Raw genomic sequence first — 10,836 nt, forward strand, 5'->3', positions numbered from 1 at the left:
GGTGTGTGTGTGTGTGTGTGTGTCTGTGTGTGTGTGTCGTGTGTGGTGTGCATCGGTACGTGTGTGGTGCTCTCGTGGATGGTCCGTGTATGTGTGTGCTGTGGTGTGCTGTGCCTGTGCTGTGTGTGTCCGCCCGGGTGCTCGTGTGTGTGTGCCGGACGGTGGAGGTGCAGTGGTGTTTGTGTGTGTGTGTGTGTGTGTGTGCTGTGTGGTGTGTGCATGTTGTGGTATGTGCGTGTGTGATGTGTGGTGTGATGTTGTTGTGTGTGTGTGTGTGTGTGTGTGTGTGTGTCCGTGGTGTTGCGTGTGTGCGTGTGTGTGTGTACGTATGCGTGCGTACGTGCCTGAGAGAAAGAAGTAAGGGGTGAGTACTGCCGCATCTAATACACCGAAGCTATCGCGTTGTTTACACACACTCGACTACGATTCCTTAAATTATAAATTACTACTATTATAAATTATTCAAATATCAATCGAAGCAAATACGAAATATTTACATGATTGCTCAGACAAAACAGGCCAGCAAAGTAGCTGATCCAGGGATTGCAGAGGATGTTAACGGGGCAGCAAGCAGCGTGTTATGGCTACCGCGTGCTGGCGGCACCTCAATCGCCTTGCCTGCCCCCAAAGACCAAATTATCACTAATAAAACCTCCCGCAGTGAGATTCGATAGCAACCCAGAACGATTCTTCCTGGTCTGGGACATTTGCTGCCGTGTGTGCCCCTCGCCTCTGCTCCCTCGTCGCCACCACAGTTGCGTTGCTCTTGGCCCCCAGATGGCAACCAACGGTTCATTTACACTGACAATCCACTCACCGATTATGGATCATGACTACGCAGCTTGCTCGATCGCTCATCGTAGCTTGTTCATTGGCCTATCACTGGCCCATGGCTCGTCCTATGACGCATTTACACACGCACACAACCGCCGCGCAACGCACCGCACGCACGTAGCGCCACGACCGCACCCACACAAACACACCGCACGCCGCACCCGCACCGGACCGCACACCGACACACACCACCACACACACACACGCACGCAGCGCACCACGCACGCACGCACCAAACCACACACACACAGCACACAACACATTAAGGCCATGTATACATAAGGTAGTAACACAGGCCAGAACTTGAATGCACTATATAGCGAAGCGGTGAAAGACATAAAGGCACTATTTACATTCAATAGAACGCTAGTTGTTTTTATACGACCTTAACGCGATTAGTCCATAAGTAATATATATACATATCGCGCAATATAATATACTGGAAATATCTAAGAAAGTTCACGAGGCGTAAGCAAAGTTCTAGGAAATTCGACATTATATACACGTATTATACCACGCACCGATATATAAGGCATCATCTCAGTTACGTCGCACACGGACGCGAACTATGCGGTGCATAGTTGAAGGTTACGGAAAGGAAACGATGACTTATCATGTCCTAAAATATAATCGATACTAAAATTAGTCTAATGATATCCCCTTTCATCGCTATGCGCAGAGCGTAACATGGCATGGTCATCCTTACGATCGTGGCTGGCTAGTGCCTGGTAGCTTCTAGAGGCTGGTAAGTCTAGCGCTGGCACAGCGTCCGAAGGCACCCTATAGTGAATGCTATTGCTGCCCTCTATGTCGCTAGAGCCACGCCCTATGACGGTCGCCTAATAGCCTCACGCCAGCACGCGGCTCGACTAGAGCCAGCGCCAATACGTCGCTAGAGGCACGACGCAGGTACCTCGCTACAGGCCACGTCCATACGTCGCGCTAGCAGCCACGGCGCCATACGTCGCTTAAAGCCAACGCCCCATTACGTCGCTGAAAGCCAGCGTCCTCAACGTCGCTAGAGCCACGCCCCATCGACGTCGATAAGCCACGCCCATAGGTCGCTAGATCCACGCCCATAGGTCGCTAGATCCACGCCCATAGGTCGCTAGAGCCACGCCCATACGTCGCTAAAGCCACGCCCATACGTCGCTAGATCCACGCCCATACGTCGCTAGATCCACGCACATACGTAAGCTGTTGTCACCGTTTCGTGCATATAATATCACCGGAGGTATACGCCCTCATATACATAATATATCAAGAGCTAATAAATACCTAGTATTTATTAGCTCTTGATAATATCAGGAGTGAATAATAATAGATTATTTAATCAATTTAGATCAAATTGATTAAATTTATATAATCTATTATTATTCGCTCCTGATAGTATGAATATGCAGGCACGCGCACACACGCACTTAGAGACGAACACAGACAACCACAAACTTGCGAGCGCAAAAACATACATGCACACACGCACGCACGCACGCATGGACGCCGCACGTGCTGGCCGCTACTTCACGGGCACCTGTCCGGGCTCCTGCATCCTCTCGCTGGTGAGGTTACGCAGGAAGGCCACCTTCGCGTAGACCTCCTTTAGGCGGCGCCGCTGCTGGATCTTCTCGCGTAGTGCGATCAGCGTCGAGATGCGAGCACCCGTGCCCGGCCGCACGTGCTTCCCGTTCAAAGGTCTGTAGCGAGCGATGCGCCGCCCAGCGGGAAACGCCGACGCTCCCGGCGACCGGTCGGCGGCGGCCGGTGACGCCGCATCTCTCCGCTTGTCGTGCAGCGTCGTCGCACCGGCTGAAACGGCGGCAGGGGGCGCGCGCGACGCCAGCCCGATCCAGCCGTGCGCGCCGCCGGGGGGCAGCACCGTCGGCATGGAGAAGATGCTCGATGATTTCTTTGCGAGTCGCAGTCGCAGCTCGCTGTCGTCGGTGGCGCCACCTGCCTCGGCGTCGGCGGCGTCGGCGGCTGCCTTCCCGCTCTTCTGCGCGTCACTGATGACGAAAATGTTCGCCGGGTTGCTGACGTCGACGTCTGTGCCAACGCCCACCTTCCCCGCGTGGTGCTGCCCTCCGGCGGCGGCCGCGTGCGTGGTAGCACCCCCAGCGGCGCCCATCATGAGCATGTTTGCGAGGCTCAGCTGCTGGTAGTTCTCGCGGTAGATGGACTCGATGTGCATCTTCGCCTCCCAGGCGGCGCGGATGTGCCTCATGTACTCCTCGACGCTGCGCTCCAGCTCGGCCCGCTTGCTCAGCATGTCGCCCCACACGACGCTGCTGCCCTCCGACGGCTCGGCGCCGACCAGGCTCAGGTAGTTGGCGTAGGCAGCGCCGTACGCCGACGCCCACATGTCGAGGAACGGGTTGTTGGCCGAGCCGCCGCTAGATGGCGCGCGGCCCGTGATGAGGGCCCTGCCCGTGCCGCTCAGGTCGACAGGCTCCTCCTGCAGGTCGCTGTCCGTCGGCTCCGACATGGCGGTGGCGACGACAACGATGACGATACCTGCAGTAGGGCTTCGCGGTTCGGTCAGTGAAGATGCGGGAAGATGCTGCAGTGAGGATGCGGGAAGATGCTGCAGTGAGGATGCGGGAAGATGCCGCAGTGAGGATGCGGGAAGATGCTGCAGTGAGGATGCGGGAAGATGCTAGAGCTATGCTTTATCCCATGTCATTGACCACCTGCGTGCGCACATTTGTGGCAGCATCGACAGCCGATCACGACGAATATCGATTGAATGAATATCGATTGATTGTGTATCCTATTAACTGAGTATCGATGTATTAATCGCATACCGATGTTGATGTCCGACTTCAACCGCGCCGACTATCACGTGATTTACGGCGCCTACACACAGACGATATACTCGCAGACGACGCCATTTTCCGTTCTTTTCCCGGCTTGATCTCCACACCGAGTTCGATCAATAATCGATTACTTTATCAATAAACGATGAACGGCCGCGTCATTCCACGCCACGCCGAGCAAACACAGGTAGAGAAGGAGCGTTCTGGCTTCCTTTTTTTATGCCGGCGATGTAACAAAGAATTATGTAAGCCAGATGGAAAGACGCGTAGCTTCAGATCAGACCTGCCTGGCGCAGCCAACAGCATCCACTACTTACATACCACTCACTCAAGGGCAAGCATAGGTCTATATTTATGTATGTATACTAATATATATGATAACGCGCACAACGTACATTGCACGCCGCCTTCTCGGCCGTTCTCTTGCTCCTAGTTACTGTCGTCACCGTGGTGTCTGCCTAACCTTCGTAGACGACCGCCTCCAGCCGCACCCAGCATCCTTCTCCTCCCGCAGGCATCTCATCTTGCAGTCCAGTCTCTCTCCCACAGCCGCGGCTTCGCACCTGTCAGCTAGCCAGGCCGATGCGGGCCCGCGTGATGCTACCCAGCACTTCCCTAGCTTATTGTTGATTGCCGGGTCGCTGACGAATGATTTGTTACCCGATGAGATGATGATGATGTTCGTGATTGCTTATTCGGTGGGCATCTCCCTCTGGGCACACACGCTGTCAAAAGCACATGCGCCCTCTGGTTCTCTAGAGGCACGCTTGCATGCGGGCAGGCAGGCAGGCAAGGCAGGCAGGCAAGGCATGCAAACGCGAGCGAGAGAGCGCGCCGACATTTGGCTGATAAAATAAATTGACGAAATCCATTAACTTTTTTGTGAGTAATCGTGCGCCAGCGAGGCAAGATATGTCACGTTTCTTTGTGCGTGTCTAATCAGTAGCTGGCGTATTCAAGTGGAAGGGACACAGGCACGCGTTATTTTAATCGGTAGATAGTCACAGCAGCAGCAGCAGTAGTAGTAAGAAGTAGTAGTAGCAGCAGCAGCAGCAGCAGTAACAGTAGTAATAGTAGTAGTAGTAGTAGTAGTAGTAGTAGTATAGAAGAAGTAGTAGTAGTAGTAGTAGTAAGTAGAAAGAAGAAGAAGAAGAAGAAGTAGTAGTAGTAGTAGTAGTAGTAGTATGCAGTAGTAGTAGTAGTAGTAGTAGTAGTAGTAGTAGTAGTAGTAGTAGTAGTAGTAGTAGTAGTAGTAGTAGCAGCGATTCCTGTGCGTCGGCGAGCAGAAACGATACAAAAGATTCCCCTCCTCTTTATTTATTTCTTGCCCCTCTCCCCTCTCTCTCTACATCTGCTTCTCTCTGTTAATCTTCCTCCCCCTTCATCCTTCTTTTTCTCCATTTCACCCTCTCTTCGCTCGCGCTGTTTCTCTTCCTTTTTATCATTCTCTCTCTCGGTCTGTCCCTCTTTCCCTATCTCTATCTCTCGTTCTCCCCTTCTCTCGCTTTCGGCGTCTCTGTGAGTGCCGACAGATGGCCGGTGGAGGATGGAACCCCAGCAGGGAGACTTGTCCGACGCCCCGGGAGAAACTGCAACGAGTCTGATAATAGTGCTGTCGCGTGTCGATTGTCGAGCTGTCACCCGCGGTCCATGTATCGCGACCTGTCACGTATACGTGTCACGCGCGCAATTATGTAATATAATAACCAATGTAACTATTAACGTACGATACAAACACACATGCACACAGACGCACACACACACACACACACACACACACACACACACACACACACACACACCACAGCAGCCACCCACACGCACACACACCCACACACACACACACACGCTCACATCCACAACCCACATTGACTTACGCACGCGCACGCACATACGTACGTACGCACGCAGACGCGCATAACTGCCCCCCTCACATAACACCCACGCACACAGGGCTTCTAATCACGGTAATTGCTTTTAGATATACCGTCGCCGCAGCCATACCTGAGCTCGCCGTCCCCAGGTGAGCGTAGCGTGAGCACGCATGTACGTGCGGCCGAGGCAGCGGCGACAAATGGCTGCAACACCTGGGGAGTATGCGGGCCCCAGCACTAATTACGCACAATCTGACGTTGACGACCAATTTAGCGAATTAATTCTGCGCGCGTCGAAAAGACTAATTCGTCAGAATGAATGAATCAGCAGGGAACGCAGGTAGTGGCGTGCAGGAGGAGAGGGAAGGGAGAGGACGCTAGCTTCTCTGCGTGTGCTCGCACGAACACGCCCTGCTAACGCCATCTCTTTCCCTCGTTCTCTCTCGCTCTTTCTCTTTTTCTTTCTCTCGTTCTCTCTCTCTCTTGTTTTTCCTCTCTCTCGCTCTCTCTCTCGCTCTCTAGCTCTTTTTCACTCTCTCGCGCGTGCTTTCTCTCTCTCGTTTCTCTAGCTCCTTCTCACTCTCTCGCCCCTTCTCTTTCTCTGTCTCTCCTCTCTCGCTCTTGCTCTCTTTCTCTCTTTCTCCATGAAGGATGTCTGTAGAACACGCCATGACGCTACTGTGCCTCTGTCCCGGCCGCGTGGAGAAGTGAGGCTGCTGCAAGGAAGGTCTCTCCGACCTCTCTTGGTATCACGCAATACCTTACCTTACAATACAATACAATACAATACAATACAATACAATACAATACAATACAATACAATACAATACAATACAATACAATACAATACAATACAATACAATACAATAGAATCAATACAATACAATACAATACAATACAATACAAACAACAATACAATATACAATACAATACAATACAATACCTTAGTACAATACAATACCTTTAGTACAATACAATACTTAGTACAATACAATACAATACAAAACAAAAATAAAAATAAATAACCCATACCAATATAATACGATACGATACGATACGATACGATACGATACGATACGATACGATACGATACAATACAATACAATACAATACAATACAATACAATACAATACAATACAATACAATACAATACAATACAATACAATGCAATGCAATGCAATACAATACAATACAATACAATACAATACAATACAACACAATACAACACAATACAGTACAATACAATTCAATACAATTTCACTGCTGTGAGCTGTTTTACGGCGACTGCCTCAGAAATAGGGGGCGCTGAGATAAGTTACATGGCATCGCACACACGAAGGTACTCATGATCGAGGATATCGGACTAATATCGTTGATCGATTATGTAACTGAAGCTCGAAGCTAGCCCGTGAGATCTATAGCCACGCACTAACCCCCGAGAGGTGCACTGCTTAGGAACGCTGCTTCTCTCTCTCTAACCCGCCCCAATAGAGACGCAATTATTCCCAGAATCTTAATTGCGATGTAAGTATGTACCTAGTGAAGCCGACTCGACGAGAATACGCATGCCTGCCTGAACTCAATGAAACCTCGCTGGCGGAACCCCCCCTCCCATCCCCTTCCTCTCTTCGTCAAGCCCCAGCGCCCCTGGCAATACGCTTCTGATGGCGCTCAAGTCATTGGCGCGGCTATAAATCTACGAAAATAATTAAAATCGGTTTCAATCAGCGCTGATTGCGCGCTCGCGTTGAATTATTTATTCCGGGTTTATCGTCGCTCGAAGTGAGCGCCTTCAATTATTCAGCAGCAAGCGCGGCCCAGCGCGCCGGCGCCCCTCACTTCATCCATGGCTGCCATGTTTGTATGCATGTGATCGTTTTTTCTATCCGCTCTCTTTCCTTCTCACGCGCATGTGCGCTTGCTGTCTATCTCTGTTTCTCTCTCTTGCTTTTTTTCGCTTCGCTCTCTTGCGTCTTTTTCTTTGTCATTTCCATTCTCTCTTCCCCCTTTCCTTCGCTCTCTCTCTCTCTCTGTCTCGCTCTCTCTCTTCATTTCTTATTATCTCACTGTCTATTATTTCTCACTGTCTCACTCGCCTGTCTCCCCTAAACGCACACACGTACACGCATCATTTCCTATTCTCTGTTTCACCTCCTTCCCTTGTGTCTAGTGCCCTCTCCCTCGCTCTCGTTCTCACTCTCACTCTTACTCTCACTCTCCCACTATAAGAGCAAAAGCCACCAAGTAGGTGACGGAATCACCACCAGTTTTGAGATCATCCTAACAGTGCGAGTTCTCCTAATCAACGGTCACGAACGAAGACTGTATGACCGTTATGTGCAGAATTATCATCATCCGTTACCAATTTTTTTTAACAAATTTCTTAAACATCGACAAATACCTTCGCCATCATTTCTTTTGGAGAAAAACGCGCATATATTACTACACTAGCTATTACAGCCATAATTCATAAAAAGACAGTTTTCAGTACTTTTTGAATTTTTCAGTACTTTTTTTCAGTACTTGTACAATTTGTATTTGAATTATATACAATACAGATTTAGTAATAATAATATTACCCCGGCTTATTTAAAATCGTCGCTAGGAAATTTATTATCGGGTATGAACTCCAGTATTTATTTCGCGCGGATACTACTTAGGGGGTTTCTTATGCGAATTTGTTCTACTAAATAAAACTCTTTCACCTACAATTCTAAGCAAGCGTGTGATCTGATTATTTTATGATGACGACACGCGTTTATCGTGCGCGCGTGTAAGCCGCATAGGATGATGCCACGATGACGTCACATTCTAGAATCATAGCCGCTGTTTCGACTCTAACCTCTATCAGAGCACGCATATCATATCTATCATATGATATACGTGCTCTGCCGCTATTTTGACTGTGGTGTTATCGGGATGCATCTGTACTGCTCCCCCATGTTTATCCGCCATGTTGTACAGCATCGATCATAATGTACAGGGAGGGGGATCAATGTGCCCAGATGGGGGTTTCTATAGTCCGTAGATAGGATGATGAAGAGGGGCAGGATTTCACTCACGATCGTTATATGACTGCAGGTCTAAATTTTCAAATTTACTAGTTTTTTTTATTGTTTGGGAAAACTGTCGTCGTGCAGTTGAAATAGTATAAAATACTTCCTATTAGAAACTGTATAGTCAAACTTCATAGGACCGCAACCGTGTTTCTCTGAAAATCATCTGTTTGAAGGTATGCAAGCGTGTAATTTCATTAAAAAAGGCTTCTTCCGGCAAAAGTATGATCATTTTCGTACAAGAAAAATCTTTTGCAATGCGTAGCGTGCGTCGATTGATGGCAGGCGATTCTAAATATGGTTCTAGGACAAATTCCCCCCCCCGGACAATCACCCCCCGGACAATTGCCCCCGGACAATTACCCCCCGGACAATTACCCCCCATGCCATTTACCCCCGGACAATTACCGCGCCCGCGGACATCTTACCCCCTCGGAACAATTAAGCCCCCCGGACAATTACGCCCGACATTTTCGCCAGCCCGTACAATTACCCGCCCGACGATTTACCCTCCAGCGGACAATTACGCCCGGACATATTACCCGCCCGGACAATTAGCCCCCAGAACAGATTACCCCCCGGACAATATTACGCACCCCAGGACAAATTACCCCGCATGCCATTATACCCAGCGGCGGCAACAATCACCCCCCCCGCCGGACATTTACCGCCCCGGACATTTACCCCCCTGGACAATTACCCCCGCGGACAATTACCCCCCGGACATTTACGCCCCATGCCATTCACGAACTCGCCGCCGGACAATCTCCGCGCCCGGACATTTACCCGCCCGGACAATTACACCCCGGACATTTACCCCCCGACAATTACCCCCCGGACATTTACCCCCGCGGACAATTACCCCCGCGGAGCATTTACTGACTTGGTGTTTATTATTTATTGTTGAAGCAGTGGATACAGGGGCAGGAGTGCGAGGAGGAGGAAAGAAGGTGGTGGAGGAGGAGGGGGGAGAAATGTGGGGAGGTTTTTTTTTTTTTTGGGTGGGGAAAAAAAAGGAGAAGGAGAGGAGGCAGTAGGAGGTGGAGAGGAGGAGAGGAGAGGGAGGAAGAGGTGGAGGAGGAGAAGAAGGAGAGGTAGAGGGAGAACGTGGGAGAAGGTGTCGGAGAAGGAGGGGGAGGAGGGGGAGAGGGTGGAGGAGGAGGAGAAGATGAGGTGGAGGATGAGGAAGAGGAGAAGGAGAGGGAGGAGAGAGGAGAGTAGGGAAGAGGAGGTGGGGGAGGGAGGAGGTGCGGAGGGCGCACTCTACCTCCTCTACCATCATCACTCCCCCTCCTCTCACCTCTCCTGCTACCTTCTCCTCCTTCTCCTCCTGCTGCCACCACCTTCTCTCCCTCCCTGCCAGCCACCTTCTCCTCCTCGTCACCACGCTTCTCCCCACGTCTGCCCCCCTCCCCTCCACCTCCTCTCCTCTTCTCTTCCTGCGCTCCTCCTCCTCCTCCACCTCCTCCTCCTCCTCCTTCTCGCCTCCTCCATCTCTCACCACCTTCTCCCCCGTTTCTCCCCCTCCTCCTCCTCCACACCTCCTCTCCTCCTCTCCTCCTCCATCCAACCGTCTCTGCCCTCCTGACCTCCACGCACCCCCTGGCCTCCGCTAGCCTTCTGCCCCTGACCTCACTGCCTCCAGCCTTCTCCCACCCTACACTGCCTCCGCCGCCAGCCCTTCTCCGCCGGTTTCTCCGCCTCCTGTGTCGCATCCTCCACTCCTCTCCTCACTCCTCCCGCCCCTCCTCCTCCACCTTCTCGCCCCCGTCGTCCTCCTTTTCCACCTTCTCCCGCCTCTGCCTCGCTCCACCACGTTCTCGCCTCACCATTCTCACTCGTCCTACCTCCTCCACCTCCTCTCCTCCTGCGCTCCTCTACCTCCCTCCTTCTCTCCTCCTCCCTCGCACACACCTTCTCTTTCACCTCTCCCCCTTCCTCCTCCACCAGCCTTCTTCCCTGCCTCCTCGACCTCCTGCCTGTATCACTGTTCAACATGAATAATAAACACCAAGTGAGTAAATGTCCGGGGGGTAATTGGTCCGGGGGGTAAATGTCGCGGTGTAATTGTCCCGGGGGGTAAATGTCGGCGCGGGGGTTAAATGTCCGGGGGGTAAATGTCGCGGGGTAATGTGCCGGGGGTAATTGTTCCGGGGGTAATTGTCCGGGGTAATTGTCCGGGGTAATTGTCGCGGGGGGAATGGCAATGGGGGGTAAATTGTCCGGGGTGTAATTGTCCGCGGGGTAAATGTTCCAGGA

This window comes from Priapulus caudatus, unplaced genomic scaffold, assembly GCF_000485595.1.
Source record: "Priapulus caudatus unplaced genomic scaffold, Priapulus_caudatus-5.0.1 Scaffold665, whole genome shotgun sequence".
Classification (NCBI taxonomy): Eukaryota; Metazoa; Priapulida; class Priapulimorpha; order Priapulimorphida; family Priapulidae; genus Priapulus; species Priapulus caudatus.